The sequence below is a fragment of the Budorcas taxicolor genome, chromosome 16 (genome assembly GCF_023091745.1).
Source record: "Budorcas taxicolor isolate Tak-1 chromosome 16, Takin1.1, whole genome shotgun sequence".
Taxonomy (NCBI): domain Eukaryota; kingdom Metazoa; phylum Chordata; class Mammalia; order Artiodactyla; family Bovidae; genus Budorcas; species Budorcas taxicolor.
This window is the reverse complement of record NC_068925.1, coordinates 4,039,649-4,058,615: the sequence shown is the minus strand read 5'-3', so window position 1 is coordinate 4,058,615 and position 18,967 is coordinate 4,039,649. Positions and strand designations below refer to the sequence as shown.

The window sequence follows — 18,967 nt, the reverse complement described above, 5'->3', positions numbered from 1 at the left end:
CAGTGAAGTCTGCAAGAAAAATCTGTTCAGGCATGTTCCAGCCTCTACAGTGATGATGATGAGGACACTGTTTCAGCTGAAAGTGAAACTTACAATCATTCCCTCCCCTGTAGATCACACAGTTCTCCAGTATCGCCTCCTCTTCTGGACAGCGCTCAAGAGCACCCCCTAGGAGACAGATGCAGGGCTGAGGGAATTACCAAGATTAAGTGACAGGTTTAAGATTCCCAGAGCATGCCTAGGAAAACCTCTGCAACATGTTGAAACATGTCTTGGCAAGAGACCACAGGAAAGTGAGTCAAAATATTCAGTATCAGTTCAAGCAGCTTTTAAAATGTGCCAAGCCAAGAGTATATAGCAACTAAACACCTACAAAATGGGTTAAACCAAGGTGGACATACAGCATCAAAGGAGAGATACATGAATTGAATAAAGGGTAAGTACGGTTTAATTATTTTTCACCTTTTATCTCTTGTCCTTTAAAACAAAACAAAAACCCTACAGGGGTTTCCCTGATGGTCCTGTGGTTAGGAGTCCACCTTGCAATACAGGGAACACCGGTTCAATTTCCGGCCAAGGAAGATGCCGCATGCCGCAGAGCAACTGAGCCCATGCACCGCTGCTGAGCCCACGCGCTGCAGCTACTCAAGGCCTGCACGCCCAGAGCCCACGACGACTAGAGAAACCACCACACACCGCGACAAAGGGTCGCTCCCACCTGCCACCACTAGAGAAGGCCTGCAGGCAGCGACCAAGACCTACCACAGTCAAAATTAAACATATTTCTATTAAAAAAAAACTATAGAGAAAAAAAAATTTTAAATAAACTTGCGTTTACCTTCAGAACTTTTTCTAGTAAAAAGCTGATAAAAGTCAGCAAAATGTATAAATAAAATAAAATCAACAGAGTCTGGTTTGCAGGTAACAAGACTCCTCACTCTTCTGAGAAGACTTACTAAAGACAACAAAGTATAAATTCAACCCTCAGGACTTCCCTGGTGGTCCACAGGTTAAGAACCTGCCTTCCAGGGTCTGATCCCAGGTCAGGGAACTAAGAGCCTTCACGCTGTGGGGCTCTGGAGCCCAGCCACCACAACCCCGCGCGTCTCAACAAAGAGCCCACGGCGCATTCTCAGACCCTACAACCAAGATCTGATGCAGTCAAAACTAGATTTTTTTTTAGTGCTACCCTAAATTAATTAATTAAATTCAACCCTCTTTCTATCAGCTTCCCTTGTTACAAAATGGAGGTCAAACAGGGTGCATAACTTGTCATTTTAAAGCAGCCAGCTCTTTTTTCTTATGAATTTATGGCTGCGCTGGGTTCCCCACTGCTGCACAAGGGCTCCCAAGTTGAAGGGACGGGCTTCCTCTCCAGCTGTAGTGGGAGGGCTTCCCTCGCTGCTGGGCGCAGGCTCCAGGGCACACAGGTCGCAGCAGCCGCGGTGCGTGGGCTCCGTCGTTGTGGCACCATGGTCTTAGCTGTCCTGGAACATGTGGGATCTTCCTGGACCAGGGATCAAACCCGTGTCCCTGCACTGTAAGGCAGGCTCCTAACCACTGGACTCCCAGGGAAGCCCTGAAACAGCTAGTTTTTAAGTGGCATTTCAAACCTATTAAAAAAACCCCTCATGTCCCTGAACCTACTAGTCCTAGTCTCCAATGACCGCGCTTACGCAGGTCAGGGACCTGGAAGCTGTCTGTGCTTCCTTTTTTCTCTCGCCCTTCACAAATCTGAAGCTCTATCTTCAAAATAAAACCACGTGTCACTACTTCCATTATTACTACACTAACCGAAATGCCCATCTCTCAACTGCCTTAGCTCCTAAAGGTTTCCTGCTCCGCCCCTGCCCCTCTGGCTCCTACACCTCTTCCTTTTGTCTCTGCTTAAAATGTCAGTTTATCAATGAGGCCTTCCAAAGACAACACATTTTTGAAACTGCGCCTCCCAACCTTCCAGTATCCCCTATCTCCTTTCCTGATTTATTCCTCTCTTCTTCACTGTCCTTGTTATCGACCTATCACACAGTTCAGTTTTTATCATCTAAGACATAAGCTGTAAGTGGGAAGGAATGCATACTTATTTGTTCACTAATATATCCCCAGTGCCTAAATTGTCAACTGTATACACAGCAGAACAGCATGGTGAATACAAATACTAGTAATAGTTTGGTTGGTTTCCAAAAATGGCCCCCAGTGAACCACGTCTCCCCACTGGCTGTCCTACTGGAGACCACACAGAAAGGCCCTGGCCCACTTTTACCTTATTTTTTAAATAATTCAATAAACATCCACAAACTATGATTCTGACAACAATCTACATTTAACCATAAGGTTCTCTCCTACCATCCCCTGCCTCCTCCAATCATTCTGAATCCTATTTCAATTTTCTCTTTAAGCACTTCACTGCATCAAAATGGAATCCTAAAAAAATACATATTTTTAGTTTGGTTGCTTTCAACTTACAAAAAAAGAAGTACATTATGTGTAATTACAGGAATTTTCCCAAATAGGTATGGGTTTGGTTTACAGTTAGTTACCTGATCACTAATGATGTTATCTCCACATATTTATCAGCCATGTATATTTCCTCTTTTGTGAAATGTTGTCTTTTACACTTTTCTAATTGATTTTTTGTCAATTTGCAATAGTTCTTTGTATATTTTTAATATTAACCCTTTGTTAATATAATGTCCTGCAAATACCTTCTCCCAATTTTAACATCCTTTCCATTTTCTAGGTGGAAAAAAACTTTTATGGGCAAAAACTTAATTTTAATGAAATCAAATTTATATTTATCAATCTTCTCTTTTGCAGTCAATGGTCTCTGCCTCTTCAAGGTCTCATTTTCACCAATATATGGATGGCCTTTTTTTTTTCCTGTTCTATCTGCTGAATACTTTCTTGATTGACAGCCACCTCTGTTATGTAGCAACACATACTGGTGTCCACAAGCTCTCTAGTCCGCTAGGTGATCTTTCTGTCTATGCAACTCCACATCTAATCCTTACATCTTATCATGAGTCTTGTTATCCTATAGGGCAAGTCCCCGGCCATTCCTTTTTAGAAGTGACAAGCTGTTCTTGGCCCTTAACTCATCCATACAAAATTTAGCATCATCAAGCTCCATGAAAATCCTTGCTCAAATTGTTTTCCAATCATTAATATGACATATTCCTCTATTTATTAAGGTTTTATTTAATATCTCCTATTAAGTCTTCAACTTTCCCTTTAGAGGTCTAGCGTATTTGTTTTAGACTGATTTCTTAAGTTGATATTCTTATACTATTGTGATGCCTTCTCTTTCACTGTTTTTTAGTGAGCTTTGCATACGTACAGAAATAAAAATGACTTTCAATAAACATATCCAGTCACCTTGCTAAACTCATAATTTTGTCTATAGATCCTTCTGTTTTCTATGTAAATGACCATATCACCTGCGGATAAAAATGTCATTCCCTCCTTTCCAGTTCTTGTGCCTCTAATTTCTTCTGCTTGTCTTACATTACTGCTTAGGACTGTCAATATAATATTGAATACGCACACTGTATCAGGCATCTCTGTCTTTGATTTTAAAGGGAGTGTTTCTAATGCTTCCCTATATAACATGTTTTCTCTATATTTTCCTAATAGTTATACCTTACTGGCTTCAGAGGGTTCCTTTTCTGCCTCATGAATCAAGATTGCTGGGAGAAATATCAATAACCTCAGATATGCAGATGATGGCAGAAAGCGAAGAGCAACTGAAGAACTGCTTGATGAAAGGGAAAGAGGAGAGGGAAAAGGCTGGCTTAAAACGCAACATTCAAAAAACTAAAGATCATGGCATCCGGTCCCATCACTTCATGGCCAACTGATGGGGAAACAATGGACACAGTGACAGACTTCGTTTTCTTGGGCTCCAAAATCACTGCAGATGGTGACTGCAGCCATGAAGTTAAAAGACGCATGCTCCCTGGAAGAAAAGCTATGACCAACCTAGATAGCATATTCAAAAGCAGAGACATTACTTTGCCAACAAAGGTCCATCTAGTCAAAGCTATGTTTTTTTCCTGTACTCATGGACAAATGTCAGAGTTGGACCATAAAGAAAGCTAAGCGTGGAAGAACTGATGCTTTTTAACTGTGGTGTTGGAGAAGACTCTTGAGAGTCCTTTGGACTGCAAGATCCAACCAGTCCATCCTAAAGGAAATCAGGCCTGAATATTCATTGGAAGGACTGATGCTGAAGCTGAAGCTCCAATACTTTGGCTACCTGATGCGAAGAGCTGACTCATTAGAAAAGACTCTGATGCTGGGAAAGACCGAAAGCAGAAAGGGACGACACAGGATGAGATGGTTGGACGGCATTATCAACTCAATGAATGTAAGTTTGAGCCAGCTCCAGTGATGGACAGGGAAGCTTGGCGTGCTGCAGTCCATGGGGCTGCAGAGAGTCGGACACGACTGAGAGACTGAACCGAAGAATATATCAAGGACAAACGTGCTACTATGCACAAAACAGAAAATCAGCAAGAACCTACATATAACCGTACTCAGTATTTTGTAATAACCTGTAAGGGAAAGTAATTTGAAAAAGAATATATATGTGTGTGTGTATCTATCTATATTTATATATATGTGTAAAACTGAATAGCTGTGTTGGATAACTGAAACATGACATTGTAAATCAACTATACTTAAAATTTTTTTAAAAAAGAATATATCATGGAAGAGTGATTTAGAAAAGGTTTTTTCTTTACGTATTGAAATGACCATGATTTTTTTCATCTTTTATTAATGTGATAAAATTCTGAATTTCATTTATGGATTTTCTAATATTAAATTCCTGCTCATCTGAGATAAATCCAACTTAGGTTTGGATATTATTCTTTTTGTATACTATTGGCTTTGATTTCCTAATACTTTGGTTAGGTTATAAAGTCTCTATGAAATAAATGTTTCCCACTGTCAAGTTTTTGTCTTATTTGAATGTCAGGGTTAGCTGGCCTAACAGAATAAACTGTTTAGTCCCTATTTGTCTACAGTCTGGAAAAATAATTTTATAAAACTCGGATGTTCTAGTCTTTGAAAGCCTCACCTACGAAACTTATAAAACCCAGTGTTTCCTTTCTGGGAAAATCTAATCGCTGCTTGAGTTTAATAAATATTATTCAAGCTTTGTTCCTCTTCAAGCTTTGTCTAAATCTTCAAAATTGATGGCATACAGTTGATAGTATTCTTTTAACCTTTACTCAGTGTACAGATACATCCTTCTTTCCATCTGTGATATTGTTTACTATATTTTATTACCTCTCCAACTTAAAAAAAAAGAATTTATTGTTATTTCCCGATGCCACAAATTAGACACTTGGCTGTTGCTCAGTCACTAAGTCGTCTCTAACTCTTCGTGACCTCATGGACTGCAGCATGACAGGCTTCCCTGTCCTTCACTGTCTCCTGGAGTTTGCGCAAACCCATGTCCATTGAGTCAGTGATGCCATCCAACCATCTCATCCTCTGTTGTCCCCTCCCCTCCCTCCTTCCCAGCATCAGGGTCTTTTCCAATGAGCTGGCTCTTCACATCAGGCGACCAAGGTATTGGAGCTTCAGCTTCAGCACCAATGAATATTCAGGGTTGATTTCCTTTAGGATTGACTGGTTTGATCTCCTTGCTGTCCAAGGGAGTTTCAAGAGTCTTCTCCAGCACCACAGTTCAGAAGCATCAATGCTTCAGCGCTCAACCTTCTTTAAAGTCCAACTCTCACATTCGTCCATGACTACTGGAGAGACCGTAGATAGCCTTGAGTACACGGACCTTTGTTGGCAAGGTGATGTGTCTGCTTCCTAACACAGTCTAGGTCTGACCTACAATTAAGAGACATAAAATGAAATCTCCCACCATGATGGGTGAATTTGTCCACTGATCCCAGGGTGAAAGAAAGTGAAAGCGAAGTCGCTCAGTCGTGTGCGACTCTTTGCGACCCCATGGACTGTAGCCTATCAGGCTCCTCCGTCCATGGGATTTTCCAGGCAAGAGTGCTGGAGTGGGTTGCCATTTCCTTCTCCAGAGGATCTTCGCGACCCAGGAATCGAACTTGGGTCTCCTGCGCTGCAGGCAGACACTTTACCATCTGAACCACCAGGGTAGTTCTACCAATTTCACTTCATCTACTGGAAGAATTTTTCAAGATTATTTACGTTATGTTTGGGCCACGCTGGGCCTCCCTCGCCGCGCTGGGTCTCCTTCGCCGTGCTGGGCCTCCTTCGCCGCGCTGGGTCTCCTTCGCCGCGCTGGGCTCTCTCTTCCTTGCAGTGACGCCCGTCTCCCTCCTCCCTGCAGTGGCTTCTCTTGCTGCAGAGCACAAGTTCTCGGCGTGCAGGCTTCGGCAGCCGCAGCTCTCAGGCTCCAGAGCATGGGCTCAGCAGTGCTGGGGCACAGGTTTAGCTGCCCTGCCACATGTGGAAACTTCTAGGACCCGGGGTTGAACCCTGGTCCCCTGCATTGGCAAGCAGATTCTTAAGCACTGGATCACCAGGCAAGTCCTACTGTAAGTATTTTTAACCCGAGGCATTCATACTTCAAACTGCTATATCTCTTGGTGCATTCTTAATATATAGTGATTATCACTATGTTGTGATTTTTATCTTTAGCTGGTGAACTGAGTCCATTTACTGTAGTTGATATATATAAATCTGTCTCTATCATCTTAATTTAGCATTGCAATTTGTCCTATTCTTCATTTTAATATGTTATTACCTTTCTTGAAATTGCATCTGTCTCCCTACTAGTAAGATATGAACTTAAGCACAGTATCATTTGGACTTTAAATTCTGGAACGGAACTATTTTTCTCTCTCTTTATTTTTTCTTTTCTCCTTCCCTCTCCCACTTACTCTCCCTTTTTTCCTTTTGCTTTAGCCTTTACCACAATAAATGACACCAAGATATTTGATTACCTTTACTTCATGTATCTCCTGTAACATTTTCTTGATTTGAATCACTCAGTACTTATCTAGAACTGTTTTCAATGTAGGTCTTTAGGTGGCAAGGCTTCCAATATTTTATATACCTGAATATACCTGTATCATGCCCTTCTATTTAAACTTGGTTAGGCATAAAACTCTTTAGTTTCCCTATAAAACCCTGAAAAAGCTCTTGTCTTTTTGCATTTATTGATGCTGTTCAAAATACTAATGTCAATTCAATTTTTGCTCTTTGTGTGTGTGATCTGCTCTTCCTCTCTGAGGCTCCTACAATTTTCTTTAGCTATGATACTCTTAAATTTCACTATAACGCTCCTGGTGTTGTTTAGTCACTAAGTCGTGTCCGATTCCTGGCAACCCAATGGCTGTACCCACCAGGCTCCTTTGCCCATGGGCAGGCAAGAATACCAGAGTGGGTTGCCCTTTCCTTCTCCAGGAGATCTTCCCAACCTAGGAATCAAACCCGCATCTCTTGCACTGCAGGCGGATTTTTTACTACTGAGCCATCTGGGGAGTCAGTCGTGTCTGACTCTGTGTGACCTCACAGACGGCAGCCCACTAGGCTCCTCCGTCCCTGGGATTTCCCAGGCAAGAGTACTGCCATTGCCTTCTTTTTTCTCTAAGAGGCCCATTATTCAGATGTATCTCTAGATCTATTCTCCTTATCTTTTAGCTTTTCATTTATATATATATATATATATCTGTCTTTTCCCCTTTGTTTTGGGAGATTTCCTCACTCTAGAATTCTAATTCGTCCAACTGTATCCATTGCATTATTTCAGCCACTTGATGCACTGTTCTATGTTTCAACCACTGTATTTTTAAGCCTGCTATTTCTGCTTGGTTCTCTCAGCCTCTGCTTATTCTTGCTTCAAGTTGCTAATATCATCCCTCTTTCTTGCAGAATGATTATCTAACTTTAAACCCTTGATCTGTCTCTTCTATTATTTCTGTTCCGAGAAACCTACACATTGTTCTCCTCTTGAAATACCTGTGCTCTTCAACATTCTGTTATTTTTCCCTAGAGGACGGAAGCTATTCCAATAGGTAAAGCATTAGCAACAAGACCAAATTCCACTCAGTGTCAGTCACAGTAAGCTGAGTAAGGTAGGAAATAAGCGCTAAAGCAGGAAATCCCAAGCACCAGAAAACCACAATTACTCTCCACCCCATACAATCACTGCTCAACCAAGGATTCATCTTTTGTTCCCCAGAGAGATACAGCATTATGATAGGGATTTGGGGAGACCTAAGAATTAAGCATTGCTGTTAAGCTAATGGATGCAATGGAATTCCAGTAAAGCTATTCAAAACCCTAAAGGATAATGCCATCAAGGTGCTGCATTCAATACATCAGCAAATCTGGAAGACTTAGCAGTGGCCACAGGACTGGAAATGGTCAATCCTCATTCCAATTCCCAAGAAGGGTAGTACTAAAGAATGGCTAACCATCAGACAACTGCACTCATCTCTCACTCTAGTAGTTCAGTTCAGTCGCTGAGTCGTGTCCAACTCTTTGCGACCCCATGAATCGCAGCACGCCAGGCCTCCCTGTCCATCACCAACTCCCGGAGTTCACTCAGACTCACGTCCATCGAGTCCGTGATGCCATCCAGCCATCTCATCCTCGGTCGTCCCCTCTCCTCCTGCCCCCAGTCCTTCCCAGCATCAAAGCCTTTTCCAATGAGTCAACTCTTCGCATGAAGCGGACAAAGTTCTGGAGCTTCAGCTTTAGCATCACTCCTTCCAAAGAACACCCAGAACTGATCTCCTTTAGAATGGACTGGTTGGATCTCCTTGCAGTCCAAGGGACTCTCAAGACTCTTCTCCAACACCACTGTTCAAAAGCATCAATTCTTCGGTGCTCAGCTTTCTTCACAGTCCAAGTCTCACATCCAGACATGACCACTGGAAAAACCACAGCCTTGACTAGATGGACCTTTGTTGGCAACGTAATATCTCTGCTTTTGAAAATGCTATCTAGGTTGGTCATAACTTTCCTTCCAAGGAGTAAGCGTCTTTTAATTTCATGGCTGCAATCACCATCTGCAGTGATTTTGGAGCCCAAAAAAATAAAGCCTGACACTGTTTCCCCATCTATTGAGGTCATGCTTAAAATCCTGCACGCTAGGCTTTAGCATTATGTGAACCAAGAACTTCCAGATGCCCAGGCTGGGTTTAGAAAAGGAAAAGGAACCATAGATCGAATTGCCAACATTCGCTGGATCATAGAGAAAGCAAGGGAATCCCAGAGAAACGGCTACCTCTGTTTCAGCAGCTATGCTAAAGCCTTTGACTGTGTGGATCGTAACAAACTGTGGAAAACTCTTAAAGAGATGGGAGTACCAGACCATTTTACCTGTCTCCTGAGAAACCTGTATGAAGGTCAAGAAGCAACAGTTAGAACCCTGTATGGAACAACTGACTGGTTCAAGATTGAGAAGGGAGTACAACAGGGCTGTCTGCTGTCACTCTGTTTAACCTATACGCTGAGCACATCATGAGAAATGCCAGGCTGGAAGAGTTACAAGCTGGGATCAAGACGGGGGGAGAAACAAAAGCCACCTCAGATATGCGGATGACACCACTCTAATGGAAGAAAGCGAAGAGGCACTAAAGAGCCTCTTGATGAGGGTGAAGGAGGAGAGTGAAACAGCCAGCTTAAAACTAAATATTAAAAAACTAAGATCACGGCGCCTGGCCCCATCACTTTATGGCAAATAGAAGGGAAAAGGTGGAAGTAGTGATGGGTCTCCTCTTCTTGGGCTCCAGAATCACTGCAGATGGCGACTGCAGCCATGAAGTGAGAAGACAATAAAGCTATGACAAACCTAGAGAGTGTGTCGAAAAGCAGAGACATTACTCTGCCAACAAACATCCACACGGTCAAGGCTATGGTCTTCCCAGTGGTCATGTACGGTTGTGAGAGCTGGACTGTAAAGGCAGAATGCCAAAGATTGATGCCTTTGAACTGTGATGCTGGAGAAGACTCCTGAGAGTTCCTTGGATAGCAAGGAGATCAAACCAGTCAATCTTAAGGGAAATCAACCCTAAATACTCGTCAGAAGGACTGATGCTGAAACTAAAGCTCCAGTATTTTGGTCATCTGATGCAAACAGCTGACTCATTGGAAAAGTCCCTCATGCTGGGAAAGACTCAGGGCAGGAGGAGAAGAGGGCATCAGAGGATGAGATGGCTGGACAGCATCACTGATGCAATGGAGATGCACTTGGGCAAACTTTGTGAGATGGCGAGGGCCAGGGAGGCCTGGCACACTGCAGTCTATGGGGTTGCAAAGGGCTGGACAGGGCTGGGCAACTGAACGAGAAATAAGGAGGCGAAGGACAGAGAGCGGACTGCCTAAAGTCAGTCATCACTTTCTTTCCTCAATCCCTCCTCCCAAGTACAGACGCCTGTTATGCCCTGACTCACTTCTGAGGAGAGCTAGACCAGAGCTGAGTCACAACAAGTGTGGAAAAAGATAATTCCAAGGTAGTGAGGCAGGGAAGAAACTAGGGCGTCCCAGCAGTGCTCTTCTCCCCTGGCTTCATTCTCCTACAGCCACGCCTGGCTGACTCCTGCCTAAGGCCAAACACCCAGCCGCCCTCCCCTCACTCACCCAGCAATTCAAAAACGCCCACATCACCCACTTGTTTCTCAGTCTTTTCCTTTTATAGTGCCTCTCGAGATGACTTGGGAGAACGGAGTCAGCAGTCACGCTAGCTCAGCAACTTAGCAGGAACAAGACTTGAAGAATTTAAGCCTCAATAAGGGTTTAACATCTGGCAGAAAGTGTTGTGCCATTAAAAAGACACTGGAGAGGGAGACAGGAGGAGGGTTCAGGAGGGATAGGACATATGGTAGAGGCCAACCCAATACTGCAGAGCAACTGTCCTCTAATGACTGTATTTTGTTCTATGTCTCAATATTGCACAATTATATCTTCGATAATTATTATTCAAAAAACAAAAAACAAAACACGACTGGAGTTTACAAAGTACTTAGATCCATAATACCATGTAACAGTTGATTATGAAATCTCATTATCTGTCACTTCCTATTATTTTGCTTTTACTACATATTGTTTGTCATACATGAGTTAACTGAAATCATGAATTGTAACAGAGCCTCAGTTAAAGGAAAAAAAAAAAAAGATACTGGTTTAAGGGCCAGAGTAGTTCTGAGCAGGACAAATTACTTTTGACTACACAGAGGAGGAATAAGAGGGAACAGACAGCAGTGGAAGGATTTTTAAATGGGAGAATACTGGAAGAATAGGACAGAAAAATACCTGGAGCAATGGCACTACTCAAGGACATATGCGAGAAATGAATCCAGCTGATGGGCTCTGAACCCAAAGCAGGATCTTCTTCCTTTCCCACCTGGAATCTCTTCTGAGTGCAACAGAGTTAGGTGTGTTACTCACTCCTTAAAAGAGAAAACTGAGGCTTAAGGAAGTCAAATAACGTGTCCAAGATTAACGCTTATTCTTTTACATTCAGTTTCTCAAAACAGGGGCTTCCCTTGAGGCTCAGCTGATAAAGAAGCCGCCTGCAATGCGGGAGACCTGGGTTCGATCCCTGGGTTGGGAAGATCCCCTGGAGAAGGGAAAGGCCTGGAGAATTCCATAGACTGTATAGTTCATGGGGTCACAAAAAGTCAGAAAGTGAGTGACGTTCACTTTCACTTCTCAAAATAGAAAGTTCAGTCATCATCTTGCTCTCGCCCTCCTTCTCCATTATCACATCAAACTTTATGGATTTTAACTACTAAAAATCTTTCAAAACCACCCCTTCTCTTCATTTTCATGACCAATTCCTCACATCAAAAAGGACTATTTCTTGCCTGTGTCACTGCAGTAGATTCGTAACTGTCTCTAACCCCACTTCAATTCAAACTCCACACTACAGCCAGAGGACTGAAAAAACAATCCTAGCCTGCCAGACCCTACTCCACTGCTCGGTACTGTTCTAAAAATGGCACCCTTCCTCTTTCCAGCTTGCACTGCTCTACCCCACGCTCCATGCACCTTGTCCACACTGATCTTTTCTGTTTCTAAAACAGGGCCTTTTCACACATTGTCCCTTCATTTTGAACACTGAGCTCTGTACCAGACTGACTCATCCTAAAATTTCAAGTCTCTGGGTTAAATGTCATCTTCTCAAAAATCATTTAACTGAAAGGTTGGGGGAAGGGGAAACTTTTAAACACATTGAGCAGGCTTACGACATTTGACCCATTGACCAAACTTATCTCTAAGAGGAAGAGGCATTCACAAATCATGTGCTTTCCGTGAGAAGCAAAGGAAAGCAGCCAGTACTTCCTATGAAGCACTCTTGACCCCCTGCCCTCAAGTCCAAATCTAATCAAGCCTCTAGATCTAACTACTACTTATTTGTAGTGGGAAAAAAATTGAGGAACATTAAAAGCAGGCAATCAGCCAAATCCAGAATGTAGGAAATTCTACAGCACCTTGGGTTACTGCTAAAGTGGAAGACTGTTCACAGAGACTTAAAAAACATTACCCTAATACAACAGATGGACCTTGTTCAAGTCTTGGTTCAAACAAGCCATCTGCAAAAGTGTCATTTTTCCTAAACAATCAAGAAATTCTGAATTAAATACTAGGTTTTAGATACTACTAAGAAGCTGTAGGAGGAGCCTGGTAGACTGCACTCCATGGGGTCGCTGAGCTGGACATGACGAAGCGACTTCACTTTCACTTTTCACTTTTATGCACTGGAGAAGGAAATGGCAACCCACTCTAGTGCTCTTGCCTGGAGAATCCCAGGGACGGGGGAGCCTGGTGGGCTGCCATCTATGGGGTCGCAGAGAGTCGGACATGACTGAAGCGACTTAGCAGCAGCAGCAGCAAGAAGCTGTTAATGGTAGTTAAAAGGCACTGTGGTAACTTTTTAAAAACTGCTAAGAGGCAAATTTGGCCTCAGAGTACAAACTGAAGCAAGGCAATGGCTAACAAGAGTTTTGCGACAAGAACACATTGGTCATAGCAAAACCCTCTTCCAACAACACAAGAGACATGGACATCACCAGATGTCAATACTGCAATCAGACTGATTACATCCTCTGCAACTGAAGATGGAGACCCTCTATGTACTCAACAATAACAAGACCTGGAGCAGACTGGGCTCTGATCATCAGCTCCTTATTGCAAAATTCAGACTCAAATTGAAGTAGGGAAAACCACTAGGCCATTCAGGTATGACCTAAATCACATCCCTTATGATATACAGTGGAAATGTCAAATAGATTTGAGAGATTAGATCTGGTAGACAGAGTGCCTGAAGAACTATGGATGGAGGTTCATAGCATTGTACAGGAGGCGGTGACCAAAACCATCCCCAAGAAAAAGAAATGCAAGGAGGCAAAGTGGTTGTCAGAGTAGGTCTTACAAACAGCTGAGAAAAGAAGAGAAGCGAAAGGCAAAGGAGAAAAGGAAAGACTTACCCAACTGAATGTAGAGTTCAGGAGAATAGCAAGGAGAGATAAGAAAGCCTTCCCCAGTGATCAATGCGAGTAGAGGAAAACAATAGAACAGCAAAGACTAGAGATCTCTTCAAGAAAATGAGAAATGCCAAGGGAAGATTTCATGCAAAGATGGGCTCAATAAAGGACAGAAATGGTATGGACCTAACAGAAGCAGACGATACTAAGAAGAGGTGGCAAGAATACACAGAAGAACTGTACAAAAAAGGTTTTTATAACCCAGATAACCACGACGGTGTGGTCACGCATCTAGAGCCAGACATCCTGGACTGTGAAGACAAGGGTCTTCACAGCCTTAAGAAGCATTACTATGATCAAAGCTAGTAGAGGTGATGGAATTCCAGCTGAGTTATTTTAAATCCTAAAAGATGATGCTGTTAAAGTATTGCACTCAATATGCCAGCAAATTTGGAAAACTCAGCAGTGGCCACACGACAGGAAACGATCAGTTTTCATTCCAACCCCAAATTTAAAGGCAAGTCCAAAGAATGTTCAAATTACCGTACAATTGCACTCATTTCACAAGCACGCAAGATTATGCTCAAACTGCTTCAAGCTAGGCTTCAGCAGTACGTGAACGTCTAGATGTACAAGCTGGATTTAGAAAAGATAGAGGAACCAGAGATCAAATTGCCAACATCTACTGGATCATAGAAAAAGCAAGAAAATTTTAAAAATCATATATTTCTGCTTCATTGACTATGCTAAAGCCTCTGACTGTGTGGATCACAACAAACTGAAAAATTCTTCAAGAGATGAGAATACCAGACTACCTTATCTTTCTCCTGAGAAACCTGTAAACAGGATAAGAAGCAACAGTTAGAATCTTACACGGAACAATGGACTGATTCAAAACTGGGGAAGCAGTATGTCAAGGCTGTATGCTGTCACCTTGCTTATTTAACTTCTAGGCCAAGTACACTATGCAAAACGCCTGGCTTAATGACTCAGAAGCTGGAATCAAGATTGCCGGGAGAAATAGCAATAACCTCAGATATGCACATAACACCACCCAGTGGCAGAAAGTGAAGAGGAACTAAAGAGCCTCTTGATGAAGGTCAAAGAGAGTGAAAAAAGTTGGCTTAAAACTCAACATTAAAAAACTAAGATCATGGCATCCGGTCCCATCACTTCATGGCAAATGGATGGGGAAATAGAGGAAACAGCAGCAGATTATATTTTCCTGGGCTCCAAAATCACTGTGGATGGTGACTGCAGCCATGAAATTAAAAGACGCTGGCTCCTTGGAAGAACAGCTATGATGAACCTGCTGTTGCTAAGTCACTTCAGTCGTGTCCGACTCTGTGAGACCCCATAGACGGCCGCCCACCAGGCTCCCCTGTCTCTGGGATTCTCCAGGCAAGAACACTGGAGTGGGCTGCCATTTCCTTCTCCAATGACGAACCTAGACAGTATATTAAAAAGCAGAGACGTTACTCTGCTGACAAAGGTCTGTATGGTCAAAGCTATGGTCTTTCCAGTAGTCATAGACAGATGTGAGAGCTGGACAAGAAAGAAAGTTGAGTGCCAAAGCTTCTGAACTGTGGTGCTGGAGAAGACTTTTGAGAATCCCTTGGACCGCAAGGAGATCAAACCAGTCAATCTTAAAGGAAACCAATCCTGAATATTCATTGGAAGACTGATGCTGAAGCTGAAACTTCAGTACTTTGGCCCCTGATGCAAAGAGCCAGACTCACTGGCAAAGGCGCTGCTGCTGGGAAAGACTGAGGGCAGGAGGAGACTGAGGGCAACAGAGGAGATGGTTGGATCGCATCATCAACTCAATGGACATGAGTTTGAGGAAATTTGGGAAATAGTGAAGGACAGGGAATCCCATCACGCTGTAATTCATGCGGTGGCAACAAGTCAGACATGACTCAGCGACTGAACGACAACTTAGTAAGAGGTACATCATGACATATTTAAAGGTAAATAAAATGACACAGCTGTGAAACTTTAAAATATTTCACTACAAAGGTGGGAAAAAAGAAAAAGCAATAGTGAATCAAAACAATGGGTTTTAATTACCCTATTGAATGGTACAGAGTAAATGTATGCTGAGTGTGCTCAGTCATGTCTGACTCTCTGCGACCCCATGGACTGCAGCCTGGAAGGCTCCTCTGTCCATGGGATTCTCCAGGGAAGAATATTGAAGTAGGTTGCCATTTCCCATAAGAAAACACAAAAATCCCATGTGTTTGCCAATTGTAGCTTGAAAACACTACTAATCTTGGTTTCTAGTCACCTCCTTAGTCAAGGCTTTTCTGACTCCCCAAAGAAGGTGACGACACAAAAGCACCTCTATTAAAATACCCACAATATTAATTTTATGTTTTTATGTGTGGCCCCTACTGGACTGAAATCATAGAGTGCAAGAACAGTCTTAAACGTCTCTCAAGGATAATGGAAGAGTCATTTTCACCCTACACTTAGTCCAAGAGACTCTTAAACCTCATCTTTGATCTCTACCTTTGAAGACAACTATAATTTAACGACTAACTAAAATAAAAGCTTCTTGTCAGAAGTTAGCAAAACTGATCATTGTTATCAACTCTTTGAAGTCCTGAGCACCTCTACTAAACACTACTGTCTGATTCCCTTTCAGCTAGATACATGAAAATAATAAAACCAACTTTTTTCTTTAGAAAACAACAACAACAAACTAACATTCAGATATTGTTTTAGTTCTTACCAGATCTGCTACACACCTAAAAAAGTGAAGACTGTAGCAAGAATATACTCCAGCACAGTCTGCAAAACAAACAATATGCTTTAGGAAACAACCTAAAAATCCTCTGAAGAAATTCTTGTGCGCAACACTCAAGTCCTTCAAAGAAAATATTGTATATACACTTTATGGAAAGTTTTCTCTGATGTTGCTACTGAAAAATTTAAGGTGCAGAATAATAGATGCAAAATAATCCCACTGTTGTTTAAAAGTAAGAATACATGTGCAAAAAGTCAGGAAGACATAATATCCAGCAGTTAAGGGTAGCTAGCTTGAGGAGGGGGCAGGTTAACAGACAGTTCATTTTACACACTTCGATACTGTGTGCTTTTTCTTCAACAACAGGCAAGTAGTATTTTGATTTTTTTAAAAAAACTATAAAATAAAAAGTTGTGATCCTGACTATACTGTGAAACAAAATATTCTTGAATAAATATTCTAAACGAAATGAACTTTTCGTAGCAGAAATGTATGAGGAGTACGTGCATGCAGGTTAAGTCGCTTCAGTCGTTTTCGACTCTTTGCGACCCCATGGACAGTAGCCCACCAGGCTCCTCCGTCCACGGGACTCTCCAGGCAAGAGTACTGGAGTGGGTTGCCATGCCCTCCTCCAGCGGATCTTCCCGACCCAGGGATTCAACCTACGACTCCGGCATTGCAGGCGTATTCTTTACCGCTGAGCCACTGGGGGGTCCAAGTAAGAGGGAGGAGACCAAACCCAAACTGAGATGCAGTAATACTTAATACCAAAAAGTACCAAGGACCTTTGATACTTGTTTCCCATGCCAACATCCCACGGCACGGAGGAGCTTCCTAAGAGAGCTTCCGAGATGAAGGAAAAGAGCAGCAGCATTTTCTCTGCGTGTCGCTTTATAACAATGGTTTTCAGACTTGGGGGTGTACAACAACCAACAGGGGAACGCGCTGATTAAAATACACCTTCCCGAGCTCCAGCTCCTGATATTCTGGTAGGGGAAGCACGGGTGTGGCCCCCAAATGAGCAGTCTTCACACGAGTACTCAGGTGCCTCTGAGACAGATGGTCCGTGGCCCTGAAAATCACTACCATAAAATCTTGAAGACAACCGCAGTGTCCTTCTCTGCTCCCTCTTTCCCGCCTTTCTTCCAAAGTGCCTCAGTCGTCCCCACACTTCGCGTCCTATCGAGCATCTTCCATCTATCCCGACTTCCGGCCGGTAACCCGCCGGCGGACCTGCGCCCAGTCACTGCACTCCCACCGCCGTCCTCCGCGGATTCGCGTCGCGTGGCGCGTACCCCACCAGCCCGGCCTCGCCCAGGCGACCTTCCGCACGCCGCCACCCACTCCTCCGGCTCCTCCCGCCGGCCAGCCCCTGCCCCGGGCCGCACACCTGCCCGCGTCTCTCCCGCCCCCCGCCCCCCGCTCCCGGCCTGCCGGCACCTCGCCAACGAAACCCAAAAGCCACACCTCACGGCCGTTCCATGAGTCGCTTTCCGCCGAGCCCGGGGGTGTGGGGGCGTCACTCAACTGTCCCTAAGGTCTTAGCAGCATTTTGAAACGGCGAGCAGTGAAGGCGCAACTTCCGGCCTCCCCACCCCCTCGCCCACAGGAGCTTCCGGTGAGGCCTCCGGAAACCATAGATGGGCCGACGGGAGGGCTAGAGAGCTAGAAGGCTGAGCCCGCCCTACCATAGAGGAGACGCCAGTCCGGGGAAAGAGAGTAGTAGGGCCTGGACGACTAAGACTTCTGAGGTTTCAAGAGATACCATTTGAGGAAATCGCAGGGTCTTATGCTATTTATAAACATAATCATGTTTATAATGGTATTAATAAACATGTCCTGGGAGAGTAAACAAACAAACACAAAACAAACAGGGAGGAGAGAAAGCTAAAAGCACCATCAGAGACACCTTTTTAGCTCTTCAGAAAGCTGAAAAGCCACCCGCTCTGCTTCTCGGTGTTGGCTTATTCATTGTTACTCCCCAGACGTGGTGGAGCGGCACGCTAGTGTTGACGCTAATTGGGCGAGGATAAGATTAGTATATACACAGATCACTACAAAATATGTGGCAAATGTTAAAAGAGAAGTGCAAACGACAACGAGGTGGAGCTTATTTGGATCACATAATTCAAGTCGTCTAGCCTACTCGCTCACAACACACAAGTGCCTTCAACAAACTTCTCAGATAGGCTGTTTGCCGGTGCCAAATGGCATGACCCCTCCCAAATACTTCATTTCGTTTATCGTAGAATGAGTCTAGATATTAGAGGAATTTTTGAGCTGAAATATGTTATTTTACCACCTCTTTTGGTTTTAATTCTGCACTTCGGAGAAGACTAAGGCTTCATTCTTTCTAATATAAATACTTTTTTTTTTTGCAGACAGCTACCATGTCCCATCTCTAACCTTCTGTTTTTCTGCTTGCTGAAAATCCCCTCAGAGCTTTCAACTACTTATCTGCTGTGACTTCAAGAACCTGTTTGTCCTATTTAAAATGTGCCTCCCAGAACCAGATACACACCTATGCAAAATAAAATGAGGCAATGATCTCTCTTTATTTGCACATTGCACCTTGCCCTGTTTCTGGCTTCACCTCCGACTTAGGTGGAGATCCAGAGTTCTGTAAATGAGCTGAAGAATTAATTCCTTTTTCACACTTGCTCCCAGAAGGCTTTTCTAGGTGAACTGTTAACTATTTCTCCTCTCTTTTTCTGCAATTAATTTTAATTTTAAAAAAATTCCAAACAAAAATTTGTTTTGAATCTTTTAACTAGTACCTGGTTATTTT

At 43.3% G+C, this 18,967-nt stretch overlaps 1 protein-coding gene across 1 annotated transcript in view; it reads right to left on the bottom strand.

The window, feature by feature from the left end:
* Window positions 1–17,738, bottom strand: part of MDM4 (MDM4 regulator of p53) — a 35,807-nt gene extending 18,069 nt beyond the window's left edge. The window contains exon 1 of the mRNA XM_052654019.1: window positions 17,647–17,738. The gene's annotated coding sequence lies outside the window, so the exon portion shown is untranslated. The remainder of the gene's footprint in view (window positions 1–17,646) is intronic.
* Window positions 17,739–18,967: the final 1,229 nt, after the last annotated feature.